At 40.5% G+C, this 11,126-nt stretch overlaps 2 pseudogenes; both read right to left on the reverse strand.

Annotated features, from left to right (window-relative positions):
• Window positions 1-215: 215 nt before the first annotated feature.
• On the reverse strand, window positions 216-1,139 carry LOC143389870 (la-related protein 1B pseudogene; annotated as a pseudogene).
• Window positions 1,140-2,965: 1,826 nt separating this feature from the next.
• On the reverse strand, window positions 2,966-4,698 carry LOC143386326 (zyxin pseudogene; annotated as a pseudogene).
• Between the last annotated feature and the right edge of the window lie 6,428 nt (window positions 4,699-11,126).

An 11,126-nucleotide genomic window follows, 5' to 3' on the forward strand; every position in this document is an offset into this window, starting at 1 on the left:
TGGAATGTCAGCAGGGGTCCTCAACTCTGTCTCAGGTCGTGGCACAGGTGGTCATCTCTACTGTCACGCAGCCCAGGGGTCGGAAGTGGATACTCTCACATAGAAGACAGTCTGGTGGCTTCCATCTCTACAGCCTGGTTTGTTCCAGTATTTACAATGCATTTCAGTGGGCCACCTGCTATACTGAACATCCCCATCAGATGATATACAGGGCATCAGTAGATCATCACCCTGACTATATGTGAGCAAAAGGCTTGTCCTTCCACAAACTCTGGACAATCCATCAGCTGAGAGAAGTCTGTTTGTGGCACACTTCTGAGAGGAATTGGCCACTTTTATGGTTCTATCTTCTCCTCATTTTCTCATCCACAACTTCTACTTCTGTGCTATCCTTTAGGGCCTCTAAAATGAGATTAAGGTTTGTGGTGAGAGCCTGAACACAGTGAAATTCAGCAATCAGTGAAACAGGCAAGAAACCTTGTTCATCCATTTTTCTCTGAAGAAAGAAGTCATGTTCCAAGTTTTCAATACTGAAGTAATATTCAATTTAATGCTTAATATACTCTTTAAGCAATGCTTCTTCTACATGATACACCTGTACACCTGTACTGTCCTCCTAGTAATACATCATACTGGCATTAATTTCTGTTTGAAATGGCTGATCTGTCCTTTCACCATGTTCTCGGTACCATATGAATAATCAAAGTGCACTCCGGGGTTTCCTCTGTGTCTTCCTGTTCCCAGTCCTGGTCCTCTTCCTTGACCCCTGAAGGAACTTAAGATATTACCCCCTCACTCTGCACACTGGACAGTTTATCTTAATCATCTCTTTTTTCTCTGTCTCACCCCCAACTTCATGTGTTACATCTCCTGTTATTATGGGAAGACTTATTTGCTTCAGATTGACATCGAGAGCTGTTGCAGGATCCAGGTCTCTCCTGACTCTCTGGTATGTTACTCCTCATTTCAACCTTCTCTCCTTTTTTCCTTTTCTAATTTGTTCCTTCTTATTTCCTTGGATGATGACACACTCTGAGACTGCAAAACGGTTTTTCTAGTGCTCACTAACTCTCCGGGTTTTGGCCAGTTTGCCATATCGCAGAAATCACTAGCCTTATTGGATTTCCTGTCTAGAGTTTTCCTGCATTTATACTGAGCTCTGCCTGCAAGGTCTCCAGCCCGGGCTGCAGCGCCCAGTAATGGTGAGAGACAGGAACTCAGGAGGTTTTTTGGTCCAGAGGTTCTCCTTGGGCAGTGGCAGCCTCTCCTCAGGGCCCCGGCCCAGCAGCTCCTGGGTGTCCTTGGCTGGTGGCTCCTACATCTTGTGAACCCGGTGGAGCACCCAGGCCTGCAGGAGCTCCCACGCCTGCAGGAGCATAGCTGCCTGGGGCACACTGTGGCCCAGCAATGGCAGCTTAGGACTCTCTCCACACCCCTGTGCTCGTGGCCGCCCTCTCCGCCTCCCTGACCTCCTGCTCCAAAAAAGAAAAAATAGGCTGTCCCCTTAACACTTTCCTTGGGAATCCCTTCAGCTAAAGTTCATCACAAATTCTGCTTTGCATAAAAAAGAACAAAACTCAAGACAAGTTTTGATCACTATATATCAGAATTACCTTTCCTCACACTCGCAATTATATATGCTTCACTTCTCCCTTAACACACAGCAGGAGGGGACCTAACACTCATATTTATGCCAATATTCTATTTATGGAATATATTTATCAACTAAGGCACTAGAGATTTCTAAGTTCTCACCAGACCAGTTTTGGAATTCCTGTCTACCAACAGTCTCTTTAGATGTTTTTTTAATCATGATTCTCCAAATTCTTCTAGCCTTCAACTTTTATCCAATTCTAAAGTCACATTAATAATTTCTGGCCCTTCAGTATTCGTGTATTTGTTTTATGGCTGATAACATTGGATGACATTGGTTCTTCTTCTGTCTGTCCCAAATTTTCCTCTTCCTATCTCTTATAATAACAAGTCATTTGCTATGGCACTCAGATAATTCAGGGTCATCTCTTTATCTCAAGACCCTTTACTTTGTTAAACATAAAAAGATGATATTTTCCTTAACAGTATAATCTGTATGGGTTTCAGAATTTGGACATGGAGACTTCACATTGAAAGCCACCATTTCATCCACTCCATGTGAAACATGCCTGTGTGAGAGGACATGGAGGCTGCCTATAGGTTGTTGATAAAGTAAACTGACCACAATGAAAACCTGTACCTAATGGTAAGTTTATGAAAGGCTTACGTGGAAGTGTTGTAAACAATAGGAAAGATTTCCCAAGGCAATCTTTCCACCAAATTCATTGTATCTTTGTAGAATTGCTCATTTAGCTCCTATCTGCATCTCATCTCTTCCAGCCTGCAGCAACAGCTGTCTAACTCCTCCTCCTATTTCCCTATAATACAGGCCTCACACTATACTCACTGTTATGCTTTGAGCAAATTCCAAATTTCTGTCTTTATATAACAAAGACCTAATGAGATAAACCATGAATATGCTAGAGCTGTAAAAGAATAAATTATGTTTATTTATTTATTTTTTATTTTTTTGAAAACAAGTTCTTTAATTTGTGGCTGTAGCCTCAACCTGGCAGCACGGTGCGAGGCAGGTGTCCAGGCTCGTTGGGCCTAGGCAAGCAGAGCACAGAGGCTGCTGAGACCCGCCAAGGGTATTGGTGCAGCAGTGAAAGCAGCAGCACTAAGCCTGGTGCCCCCTAGGGTGGGGACCCTGGAGGACAGCGGGCCATCCCTGCAGCATAGGCAAGGACTGCAGCCCAGGGCTGGGCCTCAGCACCCTAGGCCAATAGGGCCCTGGGTCAGGGCACTTGGGATACTAGGGAAGGGTTTGGAATGGAGGGAGGTTCAGGGCAAGTGGAGGTAGGGATTGGTCTCAATGTGGGTGGGCACTGACGGGGTATGGACCTGCAGTCTGGAAGGAGGCCTGTCCGCATTATGTCTGGGCTTTAGCAGCGTGGCACTTCTGACAAAGCACATGGCCGTCCAGAGGGAAGGAGCCGTCGTCATCCCCTTCAACAGACAGGGGCTTCCCACAGTACTCACACTTGTAACACTTCATGTGGAAGTTCTTGTCCAGAGCGACCACTCTCACAGTCTCATCACGGCCAGGCTTAGGCATGATGGGCTCTGAGCAGACGGAGCACTTTGGGGCATACTGCTTATGGTAGTCAGGGACGCAGTGAGGCCGGTTGGCCTGGTCCACAATGAAGGAGGTGCCTTCCAGGGGACAGGCGCAGAGCACGCAGGTGAAGCACTGCGGATGGTAGGCTTTGCCCGTGGCCCTCAACATTCGTTCAGTGATGGGCTGCCCACAGGTGTTGCACTTCTCCAGGGTATCTGTATAGCAGTCCTCACAGTATGGCACCCCCTCCAGGTTGTAGAACTGCTGTCCTTGGAGCTGCTGCTCACACTTGTGGCATGTAAAGCAGGTGATGTGAAACAGCTGCCCCAGTGCCCGGACTGCGGGCTGCGAACGGTCCAGTGGCTGTTGACACTTGCCACAGGACTCATTCACTGTCACACTCTGCCTCTGAGGTTGCTCCATGTCCTGCATCAGCTGCTGAGTCAGCTGCTCCAGCTCCTCCACCTCCTTCAGGGTCAGGGGTCCTGGAGCCCCAGGAGAGCGCACCTGGTTCCGGTTTTGGTTTTGGGCTGGTGGGGGCACTGGGTGCTGCTTCTCCTGCACTCGGGGCTTCTCCCTCTGCTGAGCATAGGTGAAGTTGGGGGGTTGAGGGGAGCCTGTGCCAGTGGAAGGACCAGTCTCCGAAGGCCCCGATTTTTGATTGGGCTGTGACACAGGTCCACCTGGAGCTCTAGGGCTGAACTTAGAAGCCACAGGAGTAAACTTGGGAGCCACTGGAGAAAACTTAGGGGCTGGAGTGGGGCTGGGGGACCTCGCAGCTGGGTGTTTGTCAAAGCCACAGGATGGGCCTGGGGCTGGACATGGAGTTGGACCTGAGGCTTGGTCTGGGCCTGGGGTTGGGCCTGAGGCTGGACATGGAACTGTGGCTGGCTCTGAGGCTGAGCCTGGGGCAGAGGCTGGGTGCTAGAAGGGGCCTTCCAAGGAGGCAGGGGTGCTGTGCCCCCAGTTGCAGGCTTAGCACTGGACTTGGGAATGAATGGAGTGGCAACTGGAGGGGGTACATATCCAGATGACACCCGGGCTTTGAAGGGATCATTCTTGGTCATATCATCCAGCAATGAGGACAAAGAGTCAATCTCCAGGTCAAAACTGCTCACCTTCTCCCTGGGCTGCGGAGGGAGTGGGGTGGGGGCCTCAGGCGCTCCCTCCATCTCCAGAGGAGGAGGTGGTAAAGGGAAGATGTCCTCCTCCAGAGGCGCAGGGGGGAAGGGTTCTTCGATGGGGGGAGGCGGAGGTGGGAAGGCACCTCCCAGAGCACCCTCTGCATGGTCGCCATCCCCAAGGACAGGAGGAGCAGGTAAAGGAAAGTCTTCTGGGGGCGGCGGGGGGATCTCACCCACTCGGCCCATCTGTGCGCGCTGGGCCCTGGCCGCAGCGGGAGGCTCGCTGTCCCCGGGCCGGAAAGGATTCACTTTGGGCTTTGGGGCCACCACGGGGCCGAACTTCTTCTGCGGGGCATAAAAAGCCGGGGCCGAGACGGAGACGGAGATCGCAGGAGGCGGACTGGGGGCCGCCATGGCCGGGCCGGGCACGGGCCTGGAGCTTATGCGCAGCGTCTCGGGTGACCACCTGGGCACCTGGTCCGCGGACTCTGCGTCCTGGTCCTGCAGCCTCCAGCTGGCGGGCAGGCACGCCGGGAAGAGGGAGGGAGGGAGGCTAAATTATGTTTATTTATTTAATAAACTTAAATAGTGCTTACTATATACTGAATTAGGCTAAGAACTTCTAAATATTAATAATACTAACTTGACCCTCAAAAATTATCTTATGTCACATATGAGTTGTTCTATGCATTGAAATAGGGCGGGTTTAGTGTCTTGTGCAAGGCTGCAAACTCAGTAATGGTATGAAAATAATGGAGAGGGAAGTTCAAAGATCAAAAACATGGAGGTCAAATATCAACTATTAGTTGTAAAATATCAGAGGATAGATATAGATGTATTTGTGGTTTCCTAACATTCACATTAGAGTAACATTAACCAGTGAGATTATGGGCTTCGTAATAGTCCAGAAGGGACCCTCTGTTCAGGAAAGCTGCTTAGAAAATAAGCCATAGACTAAGTCATTTTTGTTTAGGGTCTCCTCAAATCCCTCGCCAGTGAGCCTCTCTTACTCTTCTGGACCCAACTGAATAAAGGTGGACAGGAGGCTGAAATATGACCTGATCTCTCCATATGGGAGCATGTGAAGTAAAGAGCACATTTTCCCACCTCACTCTTTCCCTGAGCTTACACTCGTCCTTTGCTTTTTTTACAACTTTTTATCACTACCCTGAAATGAATTCCCACATATTCATATTAGATTCCTGAAAGTTTTAGTGGCATGGTATTATTTTTATTTTTAAAGGAAAAGCTTATTGATAAAAGGTGGTTGTTTTAAATTTTAAAATTTATATAACATGAAAAGACCTGCTTTCTCATATTTTCTTATACTGTTATCTTACTGATTGTTTTTATTGATCATAATAGTTATAGGATAAATGAATCTTTATGATTCTTTATTCACAGCTCTGAACTTCATAAGGAAAGTTCATGAATTCATTATTTTTGTTTTAGATTATTTCTCTTACAATGTTATTATGAATAAACATGCTTTTAGATGGAACAAACACCAAGTTCATTTGTAATGTATCTTATATAATATATTTAACAATTTTACATATAATTATAAAATATATTAATATAGGGCCTGAACAAAGACAAAAAAAAAAAAAAGGAAAATTCTCACTTTGAGGCAAAGAGGAAAGAATTGTAAAGATGAGAGAACTTTGTTGCACATAGTTTCAGAAAAACTCAAACAATGAACTGTTGAACCCAGAGTTTGAAGAGTTTTTAAAGACATATCTATGCTAAAATGGCTGTTATTCAATACATGCTTGTTGAATGAATAGCTAAAAAATAATAATAAATTACTTTTGAAACATTCATATGACTTCCTACTTGGAATGGCTTTTCCTGACCTTCCATACTTATCCCTCAGGTCTCACCTTGAATGTCACCTTATCTGGAAAACATTCTTGGCATTATACTCCTGTATAAAAGTGGGACAGAGACAAAGGAAGTACTGTGTTCCTAGATCTACCATAAAGGGATGGCCTCTGTTCCTAGCTCTCTATTATATATAAACAACCCTCTGTAATTAGCTCTACACAAAATTTAGCATAATTTTACGTAAGTAAGGTCTAATGAAGTTTTAAATCTTCAGTAGATACTTTTAAATGCACATTAACATTTGATTTATATTGTTAAAATCAACATACTAATGTTGCTATTTTTAATTTCCCACAGTTTAGAAAATATTTTTATTTAAGATTGTGGGTTTAAAAGTTCTGTGGTTAAATGAATCATTTATTTTCAGCTTTATGGGATGCTTTTTATGAAAGTAAGTTACCCTTGTGTTCTTGGCCACAGTTCTCTTTCTCACTGTTAATATAGCAATTGCCATTAGCTGCTTCCCCAAAGATAGAAGATGTCATAAAAGGTTTTTGAAATTTAAAATGTATGGAAATTGAAAGTTAATGTTATATAGGGAAAAGTAAATTTGTTATGTGGGCAAAATATTTCTTTAGATGTGGGGCTTCTATAAAAATCTGTGTTAATAATTGTGCAGATGCACAAATAATCTCATTTTTTTTTCATTTCTATAAAAGAAGCTGAGCTGGAATGAGATGAACATCACTACCCTAAGTGCATGTATGAAAAAGACATGAATAGTGTGAATATACTTTAGATGCGAGCAGAGAGATGAAAAATTGTGCTGTACATATGTAATATCAATTATAATGCATTCTGTTGTCAAATATAACAAATAAGAATAAAAAAATTTAAAAAAAAGAAGCTGAAGGGATTTGGATATACTATCACCATTAAGATCATTTGAAACAAATTTCATTAGTTCTATATTTACTTGTTGTTCAAATAAAAAGGTTAATCAAAAAAACTTTTAATTCATTAATACTGTTATTGGAATTCAAAATTGATAGAGGTCTAGGGGCTTGAAAAAATTAATCCTGAATTTAGTGCCATGATACTCTCTTCTTTGGAGGGAGTTTTTCGTAGCACTTCAGTGGCTTCTAGGCCAACATATTTATTGGTATATTTGGATAAGGCCTAGTTAATATATTTACCCAAGACCATTTAGCCACCAGTGGCTGTGCTTCCTCATGCACATTGGAAAATAGGAAAGAATGTCTAACAGTTCACACTGAAGGAGATCCATCGAAGGGAGCCTACGTTCCTCACAGCAACACCCATTTCAACTACCAAAACTTAGAGGCTGGCTCTCAAGAAACTATTAGGCCAGCACACCTCCATGTTTGTGGAAGGTTTGCCCTCTACCCTAGTTTAGCACTCTTCTCCACCTCCTTTGTCATGGTGAGCTCCTGAGCATTACCCATTCCAGATATGCCATTGCAGATATTCTCCTCCTTTTAGCTATAATTGTCTCATTTTTGATAATGACAATTTTTTGTCATTGTTTGCAATGGCTTTTGAAAGTATTTTTGTGTTATCACCTGGTTCACATGCACATTCTATGAATATTCAAATTTTATGGTCTATGTATTCTCTAACATTAACTCTAATAAATATTCACTACTAATCCTAATATTGTGTTAAAACTAAGTCTAATATAATGGGAATACAGTTAGATCATATGAGGTTTTATGTATCTTTTGTCTTTCCCATTCCATTATCAATGGTATAAGTTATATAACTAGTCACATATTAAGAAATGCATAATGTCATGACTCTCATTACAATCTACCCAGGGTCAGAACGTGTAATATATATATATATATATATATATATATATATATATATATATATATATATATATATTCATAATATATATTCATATATATTATCACATGAACATTCTTATGAGTACTCTAATGTTGGAAGATACAAATTCCCTTATCAGACCACAAACCATAAAAGTTGGCTGAACTGAAAATTAACCTAATGTGATAACCATATTTAAACAATTTTTTGCATAAGAGCATGTAGTATAAAATCAATATTTATGTGGACTTTGAATGATGTATACTCAATTATCAAAGGCATATTTCATATCTATTATTATATATATAATATATGTACAGTCTACAAAGATGAGTAACATTATACACTAACCTGAGTTATTACATATACATTTAAATGGTTTTTCATGCAAATTTTCAATAGTTCAATATCAGGAATATTCATATTTCCTGATATTCTTATTCATTCCTTCATGTTTACAGTAACCTTTCTAATAATTAAATACTAACCTTAATATTACCACTGTAACTATACCTAATTTAGCACAAATCCATGTATATTCATATGAGATGTGATGTGTATTTTGACTTATAATTTTAATTATAAATGGTTAAATTAGTATATATTCATCATATGATATATCCATTCATCCCAAGTTCAAAAATTTCTATTCGTATGATTCACTTTAAATCATTTCTTGTTTCAATACACATCTAGTCATCCATATTTTCCTACTGTGTTTGACATGAACATTCTTATAATTGTACATGGTTTTCAAAATATATATTCATTTTCTTTTTTAAAAAATATTTTATTTATTTATTTTTAGGTGGTGCTGAGGATCAAACCAGGGCCTCACACATGCTAGGCGAATACTCTACCACCGAAACACAACCACAACCCTACATATTCATTTTCTAAGAAAAATTCAAGCAAACTCAATATGTTATACTAACCCTGATATTACCACGATACCTATACATAGTTTGAATTAATTAATTTTCACGAATATCAGATTCCATATATATTTTAAAATGTAATTTCATTCATTCATGTTGAATTTCCATCAAATATTTTATATATTTATTATATGATATATTTGTGCATCATCTAGTTAAGAATTGGTATTCACAGAACTCACAGTACACCTTTTTCTATCTAAAAATGCTAATTTATAGAATTTCAAAACATTTTCACATGTATAGTAGAATAAATACTCATGTTACCTAATGCACACATTTATTTAATAATAGTAAACTTACTGACACAATATTCAAAACTAACCCTGAACTGATGTTTATACCAAAACCTAATCTTAAATAATAGCATGTATGGCTATAGACATACATGGTTATGTTCATAAATATATTGAAATTTCAATGGTATTTTTGCATATATATTTTGTGTCTTTGTAATATTATATATATTCCGCTATTCCCAATTTAAAAATATTCATGATCATATAAATCACATGATACTTTTCCCTATCTCAGAACTTAAAGATGTATATGTGTTCTCAAACATATTTTCTCTTGTACATCCTTTTTGAGTCCTGTATACTGACATTCACATTTAGAATCTAACACAAACCCTACTGAAAAAGAAAATTAATACTAATCTTAAAAACTCATTCTTCTTCCTAAATCTACATTTCAAACCTTCAAACTGAATGTTTCAGTGGATTTTGACATGCACATTCAGTACACTTTCATATATTATCATATATTGACTTCTATGGGACATCCATGCAGCCCCTAACTTTAAAAAAAGTGTCTAAATTATATACCTAATGCCCTTCTATTTTCAGATCTTACGTATTTTATGTTTTCATACATATTTTCACCTATACATTCTTATGAGTATTCATGTTTCCCCATACCAATATTCTTCCACTAGAATGACTCCTAACCCAATCAGAAATGGCATGTTAATCCTAACCTTACTCCCTTACCTAAATCTAATTTCATGAATAGAGTTGTTTTTCCAGTACTGGTATGTAAGGGACTATACACCTGCTGAGAACCTCAAAGGTAGATGCCAGAATAATCCCTGGGGAATATTAAGGTTGCTCTGTAGGCTCTGAGATGCCTAATGTTATCTTCCAGGACAAAAAAAAAAAAAAAAAAAAACATGGTCAGAATGAGGGGATGTGTCTGAAGCAATCAATCCAGGGAAGATGGACAAAACCAGGCCTGTCAGGATACTTGATGCCAGGTGCGTTGGTATAACTGTCAACTTGTGAAAATGCCATAGGAAGATGGGTGCAGCCCCCATCCCATGAGGCCCTTGGAAACACCTGATAGGAGACAGTGGTGGCCAAGGAAGTGACCTCACTTCACTTCTTTGAAGGTAGTGACCCCACCTAACTTCATTGTTGATGGAACTCTCTGAACTTATAATCCAGGTAGCTAGGCACCCAGAGCCACACACAGTCCCAGTCTGCTTAGTTGTTTGGACTCAACAAGTGCAGAGTTATACTTTCTTGATATCTACTGATCTGTGGATTGGCAGATTCCAGAAAAGCACCAGGAAGGGCCCTTTCCTGAGAAGGAAGGTACTTGATCATCACTGGGTCATGACAACTTCAGTGAGTTTGCCCAAGGAGACCAGAGGTGAGACAGGACAGGCCATTGCAGGTGATCATATTTTAACCCACCATCAGATGACATTTTGGATAGATGCAGAAGTTCAGGGGTATGTCTTGGTATGTTTTTGTAAATATGTTTGAATTTGTGGTTTTTGTCTCATATTCCCTGAGAATATGGAGGGGAAAATCATTTATTTGGTATTTAATTTACTGTATAGTGGTGAGTCATTTTGCTGAAGGCTATTGTTTCTATATTGATATGCCCTATTAATCTGTCATCCTAGGGAGAAGGAAAAAGTGCATCAGGATATATGTCTTTTGTAGTGAAAACATTTCCAGCACTCCTCCTGGCAAGTGTATGAATGAACTGCTGCTTGCCTTGCAGATGGGAAACACCTAGTATATTCTTTAGATCCTGTATTCCTACTGAAATCTGGCTGCTACCCAGAAAGTGTTCATAAAAAATGTGTACCACCTCCAAACCCTCTGAAATGACTTGGTAAAAGGAGTGCTAAGCATCACTGTGAAATTTAGAAATCACTGACAGTTAAGGTTTTTCAGGGGAGAATTCTGCCTGGATAGATGGCAATCCAAGTTGGGCAAG

Source organism: Callospermophilus lateralis, unplaced genomic scaffold (assembly GCF_048772815.1).
Source record: "Callospermophilus lateralis isolate mCalLat2 unplaced genomic scaffold, mCalLat2.hap1 Scaffold_143, whole genome shotgun sequence".
Classification (NCBI taxonomy): domain Eukaryota; kingdom Metazoa; phylum Chordata; class Mammalia; order Rodentia; family Sciuridae; genus Callospermophilus; species Callospermophilus lateralis.